At 44.8% G+C, this 19,038-nt stretch overlaps 1 protein-coding gene across 1 annotated transcript in view; it reads right to left on the reverse strand.

The window, feature by feature from the left end:
* The window catches only part of LOC126984230 (hornerin-like), a 45,419-nt gene extending 31,680 nt beyond the window's left edge, over positions 1–13,739 (reverse strand). Inside the window, exon 1 of the mRNA XM_050837785.1 lies at positions 13,675–13,739. The gene's annotated coding sequence lies outside the window, so the exon portion shown is untranslated. The remainder of the gene's footprint in view (positions 1–13,674) is intronic.
* Positions 13,740–19,038: the final 5,299 nt, after the last annotated feature.

A 19,038-nucleotide genomic window follows, 5' to 3' on the forward strand; every position in this document is an offset into this window, starting at 1 on the left:
GAGACGATCAGAATAGGGAAGGTAGAGGGAAAAATGAAGGAAGGGAGGAAATAAGTCAAGATAGGTAAAGATGCAGGTGATAACTTACGTGGGTAGAAAGGGAGAGGAGAAAAAGAGGGAGATAGACTATAGAGGAGAGGGAGAAGAAAAGGAAATCTATATATAAAAAAAAATCTTTGCATAATCATTTTCCCGGACGAGAGAGGCGAATCTTAGTGGAAGGAGGCTTGGGAGAGGCGGGAGGAGTCTGGGCAGAGGCGGGAAGAATGAACATGGAGGAAAGGATCGAGATAGGGAGAGAGACAGGAAGGGAGACAAGAGCCAGGTATTCAAGCAGGGAGATAAATGAATAGGCAATGAGGGGGATAAGCAGGAACGGAGGAAGCCAGGGAGCTGAGGATACAGGGAGAATAGAGGGTCAGCTGTACAGGAAGGGAGAAATTTGAGCAGGCACTGAGGGGGTAGAGATAGAGGGCAGGGAGCTAAGCAGAGAGGGGGAAACGAGGGTCAAATGTACAGGCAGGGAGAACAGGGGGTCAGTTGTAGAAATAGGGAGACAGGGGACAGGTATCGAGGAGGAAAACTTGATAGAAAGGGAGGCAAAGAATCAGGGAGCTATTTTAGGCAGGCAAAGAGGGAGGAGGAGGAGGAGGAGGAGGAGAAGAGGTCAGAGGGGGAGATGAAGATTAGGTAGTGGAGATGCAGGTTGGGTCAGTAGAGAGAGTGTTAAGCATGCAAGCAGGCAGTTACTCTCCCTCTCTCCTGCTCTCCCTCTCCTTCCCTCTCTCTTTCTCTCCACATAAATTCCAACCAAGAATAGCTCCAGCCTTAAACCACATCTTCCTTTCACTTCGTCTGGCCGGGCAACGGTTCCAGAATGTTTCAAGGCATTTCCTCCGTTTTCTTTCACTCAGGGCCAAGGAGGGAGAGAGCGAGCAAGAGAGAGAGAAGGAGGAGAGGAAGGGTAGTATTAAACACTGAGGGCACTAAGAGTTTGGCTGTGCTGGCTGTCAGTCACTAGTGCACCGTCGCTGTTTGTTAAAGGTCCAATACCACTTTTGATCGCCTTTCTGTTGTTTATGTAACTGAAGAAAGATTTCGGATTATTTTTACACAGATCTTTACCCCTTGTCCTGATAAGTATGGCGTTTTACGATAGACTCATTTCCACAAGGACGTGAGGTGAATATTTTCATGGGATTATGAGTGTCACTGAAGATGGGTTGGGGTGAGGAGGCGCCATGACTAAGCTAAGTGTTCGTAGGCGTTTTGAAAGCGAGAGAGGGATAACCTGTGGGATGTGAAAGCAATTGTGCAGGGAGGGAGAGACAGAGGGAGATTGCTGGGGGGTGAAGAGGGGAGAGAAAGCAAAAAGGTCTCGGAATGAAGGTGAAGGGAGGTACAGGTCTTGCTCTCTTCCTGCCTGCCTGCCTGCTTGGAGAGGAGAAAGAGCGGGGAGAGTGGGAGAGGAAGGGGGCAGGGGATGAGGAGGGGGAAGATGGTGCGACAAAGGTGAGACAGAAAGGAGGAAAACAGGAAAATATGAAACGCAGGAAAATTATGATAATACCAACACTAATAACTATGATAACAAAAAGAATGACAGTAGAAGCTAAAAATGCAATGAAAAAATGACATATGATTATAGGGAAAGAGGAATACGTAATCTTAACACACGGGAAGACATGAAAATCGAAAGAATAATATAGAAAATGAAAAAATATGATTATAGTTAAGAAAATATGAAATAAAAAAGGTTAGAGGTAAATAAAGAAGGAAGGTGAAAGTACTAATAAGCAGTGTAAATATGGACAACGAAAAGAAGAAAAATAGGAAGGAAATGTAAATAGAAAAATTGGAAAGAAAATGGAAGAGAGAGAGAATCCGTGACCTGAAAAAAATATTAAATGGGGAATTGACCATAAAAAGAGAGAGAGAGAGAGAGAGAGAGAGAGAGAGAGAGAGAGAGAGAGAGAGAGAGAGAGAGAGAGAGAAGGAAATGCATTACTTATAATGAGAAAAATGAAAGTGAAAGGAAGCGTGCAGAGAAAGAGAGAGAGAAAAAGAGAGAGTGGCCCTTAGGGTGAAGATGTGCCCATTGGAGGAGGAGGAGGAGGAGGAGGAGGAGGAGGTAAAAGAAGAAAAAAATAGTAAAAGAAAAAGCAGGAGAAAAAGTAGAAGAAAAAAAAAGAAGAAAGAAAAAAATGATAATAGGAGGAAAAAGAAGAGGAAGAAAGAAGAAGAAGAGAAGGAAAAAGTGATAAAGATGGAAGGAGTAGAGAGACGATTGGACGAAAGGGAAGGAAGGAAAGAAGGAAGGAAGGAAAAACAGGAAGTTAAAAAGGAGAAACAAGACAAGGGGTAAAGATCTGTGCAAATAAGGAGAGAGAGAGAGAGAGAGAGAGAGAGAGAGAGAGAGAGAGAGAGAGAGAGAGAGAGAGAGAGAGAGAGAGAGAGAGAGAGAGAGAGAGAGAGAGAGAGAGAGAGAGAGAGAGAGAGAGAGAGAGAGAGAGAGAGAGAGAGAGAGAGAGAGAGAGAGAGAGAGAGAGAGAGAGAGAGAGAGAGAGAGAGAGAGAGAGAGAGAGAGAGAGAGAGAGAGAGAGAGAGTTAAACCAGAGAGATAAAGTATTTTTCCCATAAGTTCTTTCGTTCCTCTCACATCCGCCTCGTCATCGTCATTATGTTGTTAAGAGGAAAGGCCGATTATTACCAAGAGAGGCTAATCTTTATGCGTGCGTCCAGGTGAAGGGAAGAGATGAAAGTTGCCTCTAGTGAACGGCCGAGGAAGGGAATCAAGACTTATTTTTTAGCTGGTAACTATTTTTCTCTGTGGCATGATTGAACTAGTTATGTAATATGATATGAACGTAATTTTAGTAAGGAAATGAAGGAAGGTAAATGGGAGCGGGATGGGGGTAGTGGAGGAGAGAGACGTGAGGAGAGGGAGGAGAAGGAAGTAGAAAGAGTGGAAGGAAGAGAGAGAAAGGAGAGGCGGAGTTACGTATTATGATGTTGAACGTAATTTTAGTAAAGGAAAGGAAAAGTGCCAAGCGGGAAAAGGGTGGTGAAGGAGAGAAGTGAGAGAAAAGCGAAGTTATATAAGATGAGTTCGAACGTATTTTTAGTATCATATAAGGTAAAGTAAAGTAAAGGAGCTAATGTGGAGTGGAGGCAATGGAGGAGAGAAGTGAGGAGAGGAAGGAGAAAGAAGTGGGGGGAGAGAGAAAGGAAGGGAGGAAGTATGTAATGTGATGAACGTGTAAGGTACAGGAAAAGAGAGGAATTAAGTGAAAGGAGAGTGATGGAGAAGAGAAATGGGAGAAGAAGTAGGAGAAAAGATTAAAGAGTGAAAAGGAGAGAGAGAGAGAGAGAGAGAGAGAGAGAGAGAGAGAGAGAGAGAGAGAGAGAGAGAGAGAGAGAGAGAGAGAGAGAGAGAGAGAGAGAGAGAGAGAGAGAGAGAGAGAGAGAGAGAGAGAGAGAGAGAGAGAGAGAGAGAGAGAGAGAGAGAGAGAGAGAGAGGCGAAGTTATGTAAGATGAGATCGAACGTATTTTTCGTATCATATAATTTAACCTGAAGGCGGAAGATATTAATGGTTCAAACGTTTCTCAATACAGTGGCGCTACCTCGACCGGAGATGGTAAAAGTGAATAGAAGAGAAGGGAGGTAAAAAGAAAAAGGGAATTAAGCAGCACTGATGATGGAAATAGTTAAAGTTAATATAGGAGAAGGGAGTTAGTTAAAGTGAATATAGGAGAAGGGAAGGAAGAAGAAAAAGGGAATTAGATGACATTGGTGATGAAAATAGTTAAAGTTAATATAGGAGAAGGGAGTTAGTTAAAGTGAATATAGGAGAAGGGAAGGAAGGAGGAAAAGGGAATTAAGTAGCATTGATGATGGAAATAGTCAAAGTTAATATAGGATAAGTTAAGCAAGAAGAAACGGGAATACAGTAACATTAATAAAGAAAATATTAAAAGTGAATATAAAAGAAAGAAGTAGGAATGAAAAGATAATAAAGTAACATTAATGACACAATCATTACTTAATCAATTACTACCAGGATAGGAAATAGTAAAAGAGTATAAATAAACAGAAATTAGGTGGAAAATAACATTGACCACGCTAGTAAAAAATAATATTATACAAATACTAAGAGAGAGTTTGAGAGAACAGAAGGAAGATAAAGAAACAGCCAGATAAGAATAGTTTGTAGTGACACGTTTGTAAAAAAAATATAATAGCCTTCTCTCTCTAAAATATTCCTCTATACGTTAATACCTCGGCAGAATACAGTACGATTGAAGATGGAAAAATAGAAGGAAGGGAAAGAATAGCTAGGTAGGAAAAAAATGTAGTGAATCACCTCGGTAAAAACAGAAGAAGAAGAAGAAAAAAACAGCGAAATTGACCCCTCTTTCGGCCACCTCTTTGGATTCTTTTCAGGATTAATGTTTCCTATTTTTTGTGCCCTTGAGCTGTCTCCTTTGTTGTAAAAAAAAAAAAGCTAGGCAAAGAAAAAAAGTTAAGACATACGTTAGTAAGAAATAATATACTCCTTCTGAACATAACTCATTTTATCACTAACTAGGAAGAAAGAAAGATAAACGTGAATATGCAAAGACAGAAAGAAGAGGGAGAGAACATAATTTACCTTGTCACTAACCCTGCAGACGAAAGTAAAAGTGAATGGGAGAAAACGGAAAGAAGAGAAAAATACCTCGGGAAAAAGTTGACACGTTAGTAAAAAAAAAAAAACCTCCATCCGAACTCAATCTATCATTACCTTCTCGGCAGAAAGAAAAGTAAAAGTGAATATCCAAAAACACACACAAGAAAACGAAGAAGAAGAAGAAAAAGAAGAAGAAGAGAAAGAAAAAGAAAACGAAAAAAAAAGAAAAAAAAGAAAGAATGAAAGAAAAAAGAAAAGAAAAAAAGAAAAGAAAAGAAAGAAAAAGAAAAAGAAGAAAAAGACCTTAGCTCGTTAACAAAAAAAGTTATGTCACGTTATTAAAAAAAAAAAACCTCCATTCGAACACAACTCAATCTATCATTACCACCTCGGCAGAAAGAGAATGAAAGTGAATAACCTAAAACAGACAGAAGAAGAAAAAGAAGAAGAAGAAAGACCCCCCCACCCACCCCCAGCTAGGCAAAGGAAAAAAAGTTAAGATGCACGTTAGTAAAAAGAAAATACTCCTCTGAACATAACTCACTCTATCACTGACTAGGCAGAAAGGAAGATAAAAGTGAATATGCAAAGACAGACATAAGAGAAGAAACATAGAATCCCCCAGCTAGGTTAAAACAAGATATGGCACACGTTAGTAAACAGAAAATACTCCTTCTGATCATAGCTCTATCACTAACTTGGCAGAAAGAAAGATAAAAGAGAATAAGGGAGGAGAGAGAGAGAGAGAGAGAGAGAGAGAGAGAGAGAGAGAGAGAGAGAGAGAGAGAGAGAGAGAGAGAGAAACCAGATCGGTAAAACAAGTTGTGACTCACGTTAGTAAAAACAACAACTTTGGAATATAACTCTGTCACTACCTCAACAGAAAATCAACAGTGAAAAGAAATATAAAGAGAATGGAGCCGAGAGAAAAAAAGGAAGCTAGGTAAAGAAACAAAAATTTGACTAACATTGATAAGAAAAAAATAACACCTTCAGAACATAACTCAAATCACTACCCCGGCAGAAAAAGAGAGAACAAAATAGTAGTTAAAAAGTCCCGATCTAGGCGAAGAAAAAATAAGTAACTCACGTCGGTAAACAAAGCCCCTTGAAAACATAACTCAGTATACCACTAACTCAACAGAAAACGGTAAAAGGAAAAACACGAGAAAACGGAACTGAGAAAAGGCGCACCCCCCCCACTAACTAGGCAAAAGAAAAATTATTGTACCCCTTACGTAAACAAACCCCCCTTCAAAGTATAACTCAGTCTACCACTAACTCAACAGAAAACGGTAAAAGGAAAAACACGAGAAAACGGAACTGAGAAAAAGCGCACCCCCCCACTAACTAGGCAAAAGAAAAATGGTTGTACCCCTTACGTAAACAAACCCCCCTTCAAAGCATAACTCAGTCTACCACTAACTCAACAGAAAACGGTAAAAGGAAAAACACAAGAAAACGGAACTCAGAAATAGCACCTCCCCCCCCCCCCCACCCACCCACACACACACACACACACATACACTAACTAGGCAAAAGAAAAATGATTGTACCCCTTACGTTGTCAAAAAAGAAGTGTCTCTCTAGTACAAAACGGCGGGGCGACAACGCAACACTTCTTACAGCGGTTAATGGAGGCCGTGGGCGACGCTCCCCCACCCTCCTGCCCTTAATGGCCGGGAAATTATGAGCAGCACCGGGGGTATTAAGGTAATCGAAGGCTTCCTTTCTCTTGCCCCCACCTCCCCATGCCCCTCCCTCCCTCCCTCCCTCCCTCGCTTTTCTCCCCCCCAGCAACATTTCTCTTTCTCCTCTTTTGTTTCTTCCCCATACCGCCATCCTCCCCGTTCCACCTCCTTCATCTCTTCCTTTTCTTTTTCTTCCTCCTACTCGTTCTTGTCCTCCTCCTCCTCCATCTCCACCTCCTTTTCCTCTTATGTTTCTTCCCCGTATCGCCGTCCCTTCCCTTCCACCTCCTTCATCTCTTCCTTTTCGTTTTCTTCCTCCTCCTCGTTCTCGTCCTCCTCCTCCTCCATCTCCACCTCCTTTTCCTCTTATGTTTCTTCCCCGTACCGCCGTCCTCCCCTTCCACCTCCTTCATCTCCTCCTTGTACTCATCCACCGTTTCTTTTTCTTCCTCCTCCTCGTCTCGTCCTCCTCCTCCTCCTCCATTTCCACCTCCTTTTCCTCTTTCCTGCCTTCTCCTTTTCCTTCTTTTCCTCCTCCGAAGCGATGTGGTACAGATATCGGCAGGAGTTATATCTCGAGCAGAGTCGTCCGCCACTGGAACAGCCTTCCTGCAAAAATATTTAGTGCGGAAACGATCAACTTCTTTAAGAATCGCATTGATCGTTACTTTGCTGCGTCAGGAGTGAACTAAACGTATCCACGAGTACGTATAGAAGTGATTTAATCTTCTCCGTAGGTACCTCTAGTGCCAGACGGATTGATTATGTCACAAAAAACAGGCAGCCTCGCAATGGGGGAACTGGTTTTCTGCTGCCTGCTCGTTCATGTTTCTTCCTCCTCCTCCTCCTCCTCCTCCTCGTCTACCTTTGTCTACCTGTATGGACTCAATTAAAGAGGTGTGGCACAGGTGGAGGTGAGGAAAGCTGGAGACGGAAGAGCAGGAGGAGGAGGAGGAAGAGGAGGAGGAGGAGGAGGAGGAGGAGGAGGAAGAGAAGGAAGAGGAGGAGGAGGAGATAAATATTGAGAACCGGAGGCATTGAGAAGTGTTGATTGGAGGTAACTGAGAATGGAAAGGAAATAACTGTGTGCGCGGGGGGATGTAGGAGAGAAATGGGGAGGGGAAGGAGAAAGGAGTGGAAAGGATGGAGGGAAAGAGAAAGGAGCGGCGGAGGAACGAGATGAAGGTGAGAAATGATGAGATGACTAATTCTCTCTCTGTTGTAGCGCAGACAAATGTTTATAGAGGCGTCATCTTGCTTGGCTCATACTGCCCCCCCGGAGCTCACCTTTGATCTTCGTTATTAAGAGAATCTAGAGTCCGGGTTGATAGATGGTCTTCAGGATAGCAAGTGGGTAGTCTTAGGCCACTTGGCGATGAGAGAGAGAGAGAGAGAGAGAGAGAGAGAGAGAGAGAGAGAGAGAGAGAGAGAGAGAGAGAGAGAGAGAGAGAGAGAGAGAGAGAGAGAGAGAGAGAGAGAGAGAGAGAGAGAGAGAGAGAGAGAGAGAGAGAGAGAGAGAGAGAGAGAGAGAGAGAGAGAGAATGAGAGAGAGAGAGAGAGAGAGAGAGAGAGAGAGAGAGAGAGAGAGAGAGAGAGAGAGAGAGAGAGAGAGAGAGAGAGAGAGAGAGAGACAGAGAGAGACAGAGAGAGAGAGACAGTGAGCGAGAGAGAGAGAGAGAGAGAGAGAGAGAGAGAGAGAGAGAGAGAGAGAGAGAGAGAGAGAGAGAGAGAGAGAGAGAGAGAGAGAGAGAGAGAGAGAGAGAGAGAGAGAGAGAGAGAGAGAGAGAGAGAGAGAGAGAGAGAGAGAGAGAGAGAGAGAGAGAGAGAGAGAGAGAGAGAGAGAGAGAGAGAGAGAGAGAGAGAGAGAGAGAGAGAGAGAGAGAGAGAGAGAGAGAGAGAGATACTAATACCGAGAAAGCAACATGGCTAAGTTGAACCATTAGTAAGAGAAGTGAGTGTCATGTGTGGCAGTGCCGGGGTGGGGGGGGGGGGTAGGGGGGGGGGGCAATCAGCGAGTAGAGGTACTGTAATAGGGGTCCCCCGAGGCGCGTTGCATCACCTGAGCCCCACCACGCGAGACGGGGCGCTGAGGATGCACTTCTTGGGGGAGGGGGAGATAGATAGATAGACAGATAGAACTAGTTTTTGTGTGTGTGTGTCCAGTAAACTTCTTTGATGGGGTCACGTATTTTCTAGTGACGCTATTCTTGCTTGGCTCATGCTGCCCCCAGGAACTCTTTTAATTAGTTGACTCGAGAGAAAGTTTCGCCAAGGGACAGCATGTGGGTTGTCTCGGCCACTCGACGATGACTTGAATAATGGCAGCGTATAGTGACGGGCCGGACTTGAACCCGGGTTTCCGGATCACTAAGCCCTCATTCTGCCCACTTAGCCACCGCCTGTGTGTGTATGTGGTGGTGGCTGGGGGATGTGTGTGTATGTGTGTGGGGGGAGAGAGAACCTAAGAGGGGAGGGGGGACCAATAGAGGGAGGATGAAAGAGAAAGGGGAAAAGAGTGCACGATGAGGAAATGATATGAGAAAAGGATGATTGTGAGAGGCTGAGTGGAAAGTGGGAGAGAAAGGGAAGGAGACAAGTGGCGGAGGTGGTCACGTGGAGAGAGATACAGAAGGGAAATCAAGGTATAGAAAAGAAGTATAGGAAAAGAGTTATAAGGAATAGAATGAGGTACAGGTTTCGGGTTTTAGTAGAGAGTTAAAGGAAGGTGGGTAGGGAAGGAGAGTAGGAGATAGAGGAGGCTTAGAGGTTTAGGGAGCATGTGGAGATAGATACAGCAGGGAAATCAAGGTAGAGAAAAGAAGTAATGAAAAAGAGTTATAGGGAATAGATTGTGGTACAGGTTTCGGGTTTTAGTAGTGAGTTAAAGGAACGTGGGTAGGGGAGGAGAGTATGAGAGAAGAAGGCATAGAGGTTTAGGGAGCATGTGGAGATAGATACAGGATGGAAATCAGGTATAGAAAAGAAGTATAGGAAAAGAGTTATAAGGAATAGAATGAGGTACAGGTTTCGGGTTTTAGTAGAGAGTTAAAGGAATGTGGGTAGGGGAGGAGAGTATGAGATAAAAGAAGCATAGAGGCGTAGTGAGCATATAGAGAGAGATACATAAGGGGAATCATGGTATAGGAAAGGAGTATAGGATGAGGCGTAAAAGGAATCTGCATTATTTTAAAACAAAGGAGACAGCTCAAGGGCACAAAAAAAGGAAACAATAATAAAAAAGCCCGGTACTCGCTGCACCTAAAAATAATCCAAAGAGGTGGCCGAAAGAGAGGTCAATTTCGGGAGGATAGGTCTCCAGATACCCAGATATGTACGACTTGGTTCATTTTTCATATAAGGAGTTGGGGTTTTGTCCACTGGTATTTTGTCCATGGGGTTTCTGTCCACTGGGGTTATGTCCGTTGGGGTTTTATCCGGCCAAGATGAGGAGCAGAGGGGGTACAGTTTTCAGGTAAGGAGGATCAAAAGCTTTCTGTCTACTGGGGTTATGTCCGGCCAAGATGAAGAACAGAGGGGGCACAGTTTTCAGGTAAGGAGGATCAGGAGCAGGTGAGGAAATGGCCAAGTGGAGATAGACAAGAGAGGAGAATCGCAACAAAGAAAGGCGTTGAGGGCATAGGAAGCGAGGTATTGGAAAGAATGCATGGGTCAGTCTGTGGTTAAGTAGGACAAGAAGGTGAGAACGCGCATATCTGATAGGGGGGAGTAACGGGATGTAGGCGGAGATGCACGAAGCCTTGGGAGAGAAAACGCGACGGTAGGAGAAACAAGGAGCTCACGAAGACGCAAGGTGCCAGGTAGGTAAAGTAAACAAAGCCTAAAGAGGTGAAACTTTGGTGACGGAGGGAGGGTGTTGACGCCCCCGAAAAGGAAGTACACAGATAGAAATGCAGAGAAAAAAACACAAACGATGGTGACGGAGGGAGGGTGTTGACGCCCCCAAAAGGAAGTATACAGATAGAAATGCAGAGAAAAACAAACAAACGTTGGTGACGGAGGGAGGGTGTTGACGCCCCCAAAAAGAAAGTACACAGATAGAAATACAGAGAAAAAAAAGCAGTTATTTCTGGAAGAGAGAAAGTTGCCGGGATGGAAAGGGTATAGGGTAGCTCAGGCCGTTCAGACATGGAAAAAGGGTTCAGACAGAGAGAAAGGCTATGGTTTAGGGGGGGAGAGGAAGGGGGAGGGAGTAGGGAGAGAAAGTGGAAGAAAGGATAGTGTAGGGAGAGAAAGGCAGGGTCAGGGACGAAGGGAGAAAACGCGAGAGGGGTGGAGAGAGAAAGAGGGAGAGAGGGGGAGAGAGACAGAGAGAGAGAGCATGGAGGAAGGAAGATTCACGTGGGAGGAGGAGCTTTTAGAATATATAAACGATAAAAAGTCGATACATTATTATCCCCTAAAGACAAAGAGTGAATGGGTCCGCAAGCTTCTTTGTTGCCATATAAGAAGCCATTAGAATCGACGGTCAGGTAGTAGATTAGTGCCCTCCAAGCCGCTGTTACCGAGTGTTGCCGGCGGGGGGTCAGTGGGTATCGAAGTGGGGGGGCGGTGGATGGGGGAGGGCAGGTGCAATGGCCTTCCCTTGTACAGGTGTGTGTGTGTGTGTGTGTGTGTGTGTGTGTGTGTGTGTGTGTGTGTGTGTTGCCAAGGTGTAGGGTAGTCGTGGTTACCTGCTTGTGTAAATTCACCAAATCGTACTCATCCCAACTAGTACTCGTATTAAGAAGAAACAAACACTAACGGATAAATAAACTATCGTCAAAATAATGAATACTTGTCAATCATGATTCTTACACAACGTACGTAACTTTCAAGCCTCACTTTAGTTCTTTACGAGTAGTTTCTTATCCCTTTGTGTGTGTACTAACTGGCGAAGCTTCTCTATGTAACATGTGGCCCTTACTCGCGTCCTCTCCCTCACTGATCCTTGGGGAAACATGTGGAACGCAAACTGTGGTAACCTGGATGTCCCACTTGCCTTGTGTCCCTAAGCTGTGAGGTTCAGGGGCTTTATGAGACGAAGATGAGGACCAAGGCTACGCGCACCTCTGCCTTACACACACACACACACACACACACCATTATCACATGACATTTGAGAGATTTTTTGAGGCAGGTTTCTCACACATATCCGCCACCGTAATGTCCTTGCTTACCTCCCCTTACACACACACACACACACACACACACACACACACACACACACACACACACACACACACACACACACACACACACACACACAGAGGAGACGCTGCAACATTCTCACGAGCATCTTCCCCAGCACGGACAGACGCAAAAAAACAGTTTCCTTCCCACCACTGTAAATACCACCAACCTTTCTTTCATCACCGTCTCCATGAACTTGATTTGCATTTCAATTTATTCTTTGTGTTCCCTTACGTTAACCATACCGCAGCGTTACTTATTTCTATACAACACGCAAAAGCCATCACGACCAGCTCATGGAAGGCGACTCACAACACAGAAGTCGTTACCAAGTGTTGTAAGTGACCCCGACGTGATTGCCCGGTACAAGAACATCTGTTGCGGGGTGGCGGTGGACGGGACTGTTTCTATTAGGCCTAAACCTTCTTGCTTATACGAGATAATTGGCGTAGAAAGCATGCCTGGGGGAGGACGTGAACTGGTTATCATGGCATCATGCTGGCCCGCACCACAGTCCTGCTCCTCGCTTGCTCCTCTTCTTCCATTTTGCCACACTCTCTGCCCCCACCACACTCCTCTTCTTCCCTTTTCCCAAACTCTCTGCCCCCACCACACTCCTCTTCTTCCCTTTTCCCAAACTCTCTCCCCCCACTACACTCCTCTTCTTCTCCTTCCCTTTTCCTAAACACTCTGCCCCCACCACACTCCTGCTCCTCTCCTGCTCTTCTTCCTCTTCCCTCTCCTTTTTCTCCTTCAAAACCGATAACACACAGGTCTAAGTTCATCTCCTGTGAGCCCTTAATTATTGTAAACATATCTAATTTGTTTCTGATATACTCCTGCTCTTTTTCCTCTTCTCTCTCCTTCTTTTTTCCTTTAAAACTTATAGCACACATACTTAAGTTTGTTCTTGTATTACTGCGCTCATAAACAATATATACCACTTTTGTTCATATTTTTTCTCGTAACTGTGAATCATCTTTAGTTAAACTGTAAACTTCTATCTTGCTTCTGGTATTCTGGGGGTGACGAAACGCTAAGCCTGTCGCCATCCTCTTTCCAAAGGTGAAAGGAAGAAAGTATTAAAAGCTGAGAGGGAAAGGACGTATTAATAGTGATGGGGGTGACTCTCGGCGTGAATGTCGCAGGTGTAATCCTCTTACTCGCCCTTAACGCCCTTTGTGCCGGGAGACATTGAAAGGCTCCGAGTAGCAGGGATTAACGCCAGCCTTCCGCACCCGCCTTTTCATCGCCTTAGCGAGTGGAGGTGCCTGTGAGGAGATGCCTTGTGCCTACCCGCCCGAACCAGTGAGGGAGGGCCTAAGTGGGAAGGGGGAGGAAGGGGGGAGAGGGAAGGACGGAGGGATAAGGAGTTGAATTCTTGTGGTCGATCATCACCACCCCGATCCCGACGACGCGGCACAGTTTTTGGCTCACTACCGACTCAGCCGTTGAAATCCTCATCCCAGCACTCTGCAAGCCTCCTCCCGCTGCTGCCGTAGAGGAGCTGAGGTGGCTTTCCCGGGGTGCTGAGGCGCCCATCCGTGTGACATTATTTGTATCCGGGAGAAAGAAAGGTGCATAAACGGCGATGGTGCCGAGTCACCCTCTTAGAGGCGCCTCAAAAGCTTGCCAGATTAAGCTCGATCGGTGCCTCGCTTTCCCGCCGCCCACCATTGTGTTGCTCTCCGCTGCCACACATGTCAGGGAGGGAAGGAATCGCGGGAAGGGTGACACTGCACTTCAGGGGAGCCTCGGGAGGCTGGCGAGTGACGCGCCGATATGCAAATGTTGCTCTCACTGCTGTCTGCTAATCATATATATATATATATATATATATATATATATATATATATATATATATATATATATATATATATATATATATATATATATATATATATATATATATATTATTTATACTGTATATCGTATACATATTTATGTTGTATATTATATATATTATAAGTCTGTATGTCTGTATGTTCGTGTGTGTGTGTGTGCGTGTGCGTGTGTGTGTGTGTGTGTGTGTGTGTGTGTGTGTGTGTGTGTGTCCACAGGCTGTCGCACATGAAGCAAGGCTATATGAACACCGCGGTACACGTGTGCCAGCACCACCTACCGGGAGCTGGGCCGTCCAGTCAACGGGGAGTGGAACAGAAAGTGTGTATAACCCCGCTCACACCTCTCGCCTCACTGCTGGCCCGCGAGGCACTCACGGCCTTATATACTTTCCTGGCCGCGCCATCTTGGATAGAAGGGAGGGCATGACGGTTGCCGAGTGACACTATTCGCCACACGCTACTGGAGGTTTTGACAGCCAGGAATATTATAGCTCTGTTTGCTGATGGATACTCTCTGTAGCTGCCTGAACCGTTGGGATGCTGGGTGAGCCATCTTCACCCATGGCCAGCGTGACGCCCTGTGGGTGTGCCTCCTTCTTCTGACAAGCTCCTGCCTCTGGGACAGTTGACCCTCGACATGACCTGATGAAGGACGTAGTCTTTGACCTCTCCACATGGGACTGGCAATAACCCAAACCCCCGTGGCGCTGACCCGTCGTTGGCTTCCCCGAGGGAGAAGAAGAGAAGGGTGTGAAAGTAAATTACATTAGGAGGGCCTGCATGGACCTAGCGGCGGCCAGCAGGCGTGACCCTTCACCCGGGCAGCGATTGGAGGGGCAGGGGCCAGGGGGGGCTAGGGGGGGGGCTGGTCATGAGGGTCAGGGGGCAAGGGGGATGAGTTAGGGATGTCTGCGTCGAGTGGCGGCTGAGGGAGCCCATCTGAAGGCCTGTCTGGCGCTGTGATTGGTGGAGAAAGTAACCAACCCCGGGGGGAGGGCTAGGCGGCGGGAGGCTGGCAGGCAGACGGCACCAGACCAGGCTAGCATGCTTTATGATGCTGTGTGTGTGTGTGTGTGTGTGTGTGTGTGTGTGTTCACCCGTCAACACTCGGCATTTCTTGTTCGTGAGTTGGAGGGAGATAAACCCAAGCATTACCGCTCCATAAAAACACAATAAAAATACAACAAAAAAACTAGAAAAAAACGACAAAGACCCGACAAAGAAACAAACAAAAAACCCTAAATAACAGAACCAAGACAACCTGAGCGAAAGTGAACGTAAAACAGGATTAAACTTTTTCCCCTCATAAGCTTCTAACCTCGGAATCATAACGTCCGAAAAAACGTCTCATCCATTGCCATTAAACTGCGATAATTACGTCACTAATTTACTCTACCTGTCCTCTTGGGAAGGTGGACGGCGGGGTTGGTGCCAGGTAAAGCATGGGACAGGTAAGGGATAGGTAGGAATAGGGGGGGGCGATGTGGGGGATAGGAGAAAGAGAGAGAGAGAGTTGCCTCCATCCCCCTCACCTTTCCTCTACCTCTCTCTCTCTCCCTCCTCCTCAGCTCATCACACGTGCTAGGGGAGGAGGAAGGGAGGAAGGGAAGGAGTATTAGTAAAAGGATAATGAAGGGAAAGCGGCGAAGGGGATGATTATTGGGGAGAGAGGCATAGATAGGGGTAGTGAGGGAGGAGAGACGGACACGGAAAGGCGAAGAGAAAGGAGAAAAGAAAGTGTGAAAAGAGAGAGAGAGGGTGAAGATGAAGGATGGAAGGAGGAAGGAAACTAACAAAGGGCAATAGAATGGATGCAGGAGTGACATGTATGAGAGAAGAGAAGAGAATAAAGCAAAGAATAGAGAGAATAAGAAATAAGACAATAGCAAAAAAGAGGAGAAAATGAACACTCAGATAAACTTAGGAGAGAAAAAGAGGAACTAGAGGAGGGAAGAGAGAAAGAGGAAAACAGGAGAAGAGGAAAAAGGAAAATGCAGGCGGTACAATAACAAGAGATGGGAGGGAGGAATATGAAAAAAAGAGGAGGAGGAGGAGGAGGAGGAAGAAGAAGAAGATTAAGTGGAAGAGTTACGAGAGAAGAAGAGGGGAGAAGAGATTTAAGAAGAGGAAAAAAGTACAAGAGAAGAAGAAGAAGAGAGGAAGTGAATGGGAAGAGGAGAGAAGAGACATAAGAGGAAGAAGTAGAAGAGAAGAGGAAGAAGAGAGAAGAGGGACAGGAAGAGAGAAGAGGTAAGTAAGAGAGGGGATGGGAAGAGGAGAGAAGAGATGTAAGAAAAGAAAAAGTACAAGAGAAGAAGAAAAAGAAGAAAGAAGAGAGGTTAAGAGGAAGAAGAGGAAGAGGTGGAGAAGATAAGGGATGCTGCGTCTCCTCACCAGATAGACCACTTTCCTTCTCGCCACCAAACACAAGGATATGAACGGAGGAGGAAGAGGGAGAGGGACAAGATGAGAAGTTAAGAGGAAGAAGAGGAAGAGGCAGAGGAGAAGAGAGGGGATGCTGCGTCTCCTCACCAGATTGACCACTTTCCTTCTCGTCACTAAACATTCGCTTTCCCCCATGACACATTGCTAATATTTTTCACGGTGACTTTTTTCCCGTGTCTGCCTGTCAGCTTAGATGCCTTTCAGAATACGGGAAACTCCTTTTAAAAGCACACCAGCATTGTCACACGTCCTGGAATGAAGACCGACAGGCTGTAATATTTTCCGTGCTTGTTGGACGCTCTGATAAAAAAAAAATGATAAAATGCTTGCGGAAAATATACATAAGGAAAACTGTTTAATGTGTAGCTTAGATTAATACATTTTTTTTCGGGGGGGACTAGTTTGATGCTGTTTATATTATATTGTACGTGCTTTCTTATTTAAAGTGCAATGTTTTTATGGGGTACTTTCCTGTGTGTGTGTGTGTGTGTGTGTGTGTGTGTGTGTGTGTGTGTGTATTTTTGTTTGTGTTTGTGTGTGTGTGTGTATGTGTGTGTATATTTTTCTAAACAGAAGACAAAAACCCAACCCCCAACCTAACCCAACCTAACCCAACCCATCCCAACCCAACCCAACCCAACCCAACCCAACCCAACCAACCTAACCCATCCCAACCCAACCCAACCCATCCCAACCCAACCCAACCCAACCCAACCCAACCCAACCCATCCTAACCCAACCCATCCTAACCCAACACAACCCAACCTAACCTAACCTAACCTAACCTAACCTAACCTAACCTAACCTAACCTAACCTAACCTAACCTAACCTAACCTATCCTAACCTAACCTAACCTAACCTAACCTATCCTAACCTATCCTAACCTAACCTAACCTAACCTAACCTAACCTAACCTAATCTAACCTAACCTAACAGAGAAGGAATTTGCCCCATTAATAAATACAGCAACATATAAAGATACCAAGGCGCCTCTGGAAAAAAACTAACGACTTATTTTCTAGGCATCTCTTCTCTGGCTTTCATCCGTTATTCTTGTTTACATAGAAGCAGCGCGTTGTAGGAGTTTATTTATCTCTCTATTTAGTGTTCAGGTCTTAGGGCCGCTTTCACAGTCGTTTTGTTTGTTTTGATCGTTACTAAAGGCTGTTATCGCCGCTATAGTATTTCCACTTAAAACTGGCCGATGGGGTAGTGGAGGCTGCGGGGTTAGCCTAGCCCCGCACCTTACCACACTCTCAACACCTCTCGCTTCCTCTGCAGCCGCCACTACCCCAAAGGCCAGTTTCACGTGGAAAACTATAGCGTCGATCGCCGCCATTGGTAACGATCAAAACAAACAAAGTGACTGTGAAAGCGGCCCTTAGTCTGTCTTACCATACAGAGGATCATCCCTGCCTAAGGATAAACAGTAACCCAGCAACGCAAGGAAAGGTTTGCCGTGGCGCCGACTGTCTTATGAGAAGCACGCTGATTACTATGCGAAGACGACTAGGTTGGTGGGCGCCTTGTGAACCCCCCTCCCTCATTATACCACCAGAGAGAGAGAGAGAGAGAGAGAGAGAGAGAGGGAGAGGGAGAGGGAGAGGGAGGAGGAGTGAAAGTGAGTGTTTGTGAGCATTACCGTGTTTGCCGTGTTAACAGCTCGATTTAAAAGCAGAGTCAGATGCGTAAACTTGCTTCCAGACGAGACGGTTTTTATTGGAAGGATAATGTATCGCTAAACGAGGATAAACAGAAGGAATATTCGGTGCCGGGTGATCGTCTGTTAAATTTGAAGATATTGATGGTTTTTTATGTTGAATGAGAATTAACGAAAAGAAAATGAAGGCTTTGGAGTTTTATATTGAATGAGAATTAATGAAAAGAAAATAGAGGCTTTGGCAGGTGATAAATTTGGTAAGTGACAGATTTGCAGATGCGGGGACATACTTACTGTTTAGATCATCTGGTAAATTAGAGGATATCAATTTGCTTTATATTGAATGAGAATTAACGAAAGAATAGAAAGTTTGCAAGGACAGATTTGGCAGGGGATAGATTTGCAGGTGAATTGGAGGATATCAATTTGCTTTATATTGAATGAGAATTAATGAAAAGAAAATAGAGGCTTTGGCAGGTGATAGGTTTGCAAGTGACAGATTTGGTAGGTGACAGATTTGCAGATGCGGGGACATACTTACTGTTTAGATGATCTGGTAAATTAGAGGACATTAATTTGCTTTATATTGAATGAGAATTAATGAAAGAAAAATAGAGGCTTTGGCAGGTGATAGATTTATACGTGCGGGGACTTGCTTGTTGTCTAGATCATGTGTTAGATTAGAAAATATTGAATTTTTTTAGACTGAATGAGAATTAATGAAAGAAAAATATAGGCTTTGGCAGGTGACAGATTTGGCAGGGGATAAATTTGCAGGTGTGGGGACTTGCTTGCTGTTTTGGTCGTTTGTTAAATTAGAAGATAGTGATTTGTTGAGTGTTGAATCAGAGTTGATGAAAAGAAAATAGAGCCTTTGGCAGGTGGTACATCACACTAACCCGTTAACTTGATATTGATTGCTTTGGCAGGTAATGCATACGACTATCCCGTGAACCTGCTTGCTGTCTAGACGCTGTGCTTGGCTCGGGAATAGTCAGTGCTGAAAGAAAATAAACGGAAGGAAAAATAGAGGCTTTGGCAGGCAATACATCAACCTGGCCCGTAAACCTGCTTGCTGTCTAGACGCTGTGCTCGGTTCAGGAATATTCAGCGTTGAGCGAAAATGAACGGAGGGAAAATAACGGCTCTGCCAGGCGAGTGAAAGCATAAGTGTCCGTCAGGTGTTTCGAATTGGTGATTAGAAGAGGGAAGCGTTTTCTCAGGAACAGCTCACGCCAGTCTTTCCATTTTTTCGTTGGTTCCTGCACTGTGTTTTAGTGTGAAGGTTGAGGGGTAAAGTATCGGCTGCTAATTACAGGGGCATCAGTTAAGAGTAATAGGAAAGAAAAAGAAAAACATCAACAAGGAGAAAATGATACACTAGAAAATTTAAAGGAAGAAAAAAATAGGAAAAATGAAGACAAACTAAGGTGATAAAGTGAAGGAGAGAAAAGAGTAATAAATATAAATAAACAAATATAAATAAACTAGAAATAATATTCAGAGCAAAAATAAAATGTGGCGGAACTATCAAAT

This window comes from Eriocheir sinensis, chromosome 56 (assembly GCF_024679095.1).
Source record: "Eriocheir sinensis breed Jianghai 21 chromosome 56, ASM2467909v1, whole genome shotgun sequence".
Classification (NCBI taxonomy): Eukaryota; Metazoa; Arthropoda; class Malacostraca; order Decapoda; family Varunidae; genus Eriocheir; species Eriocheir sinensis.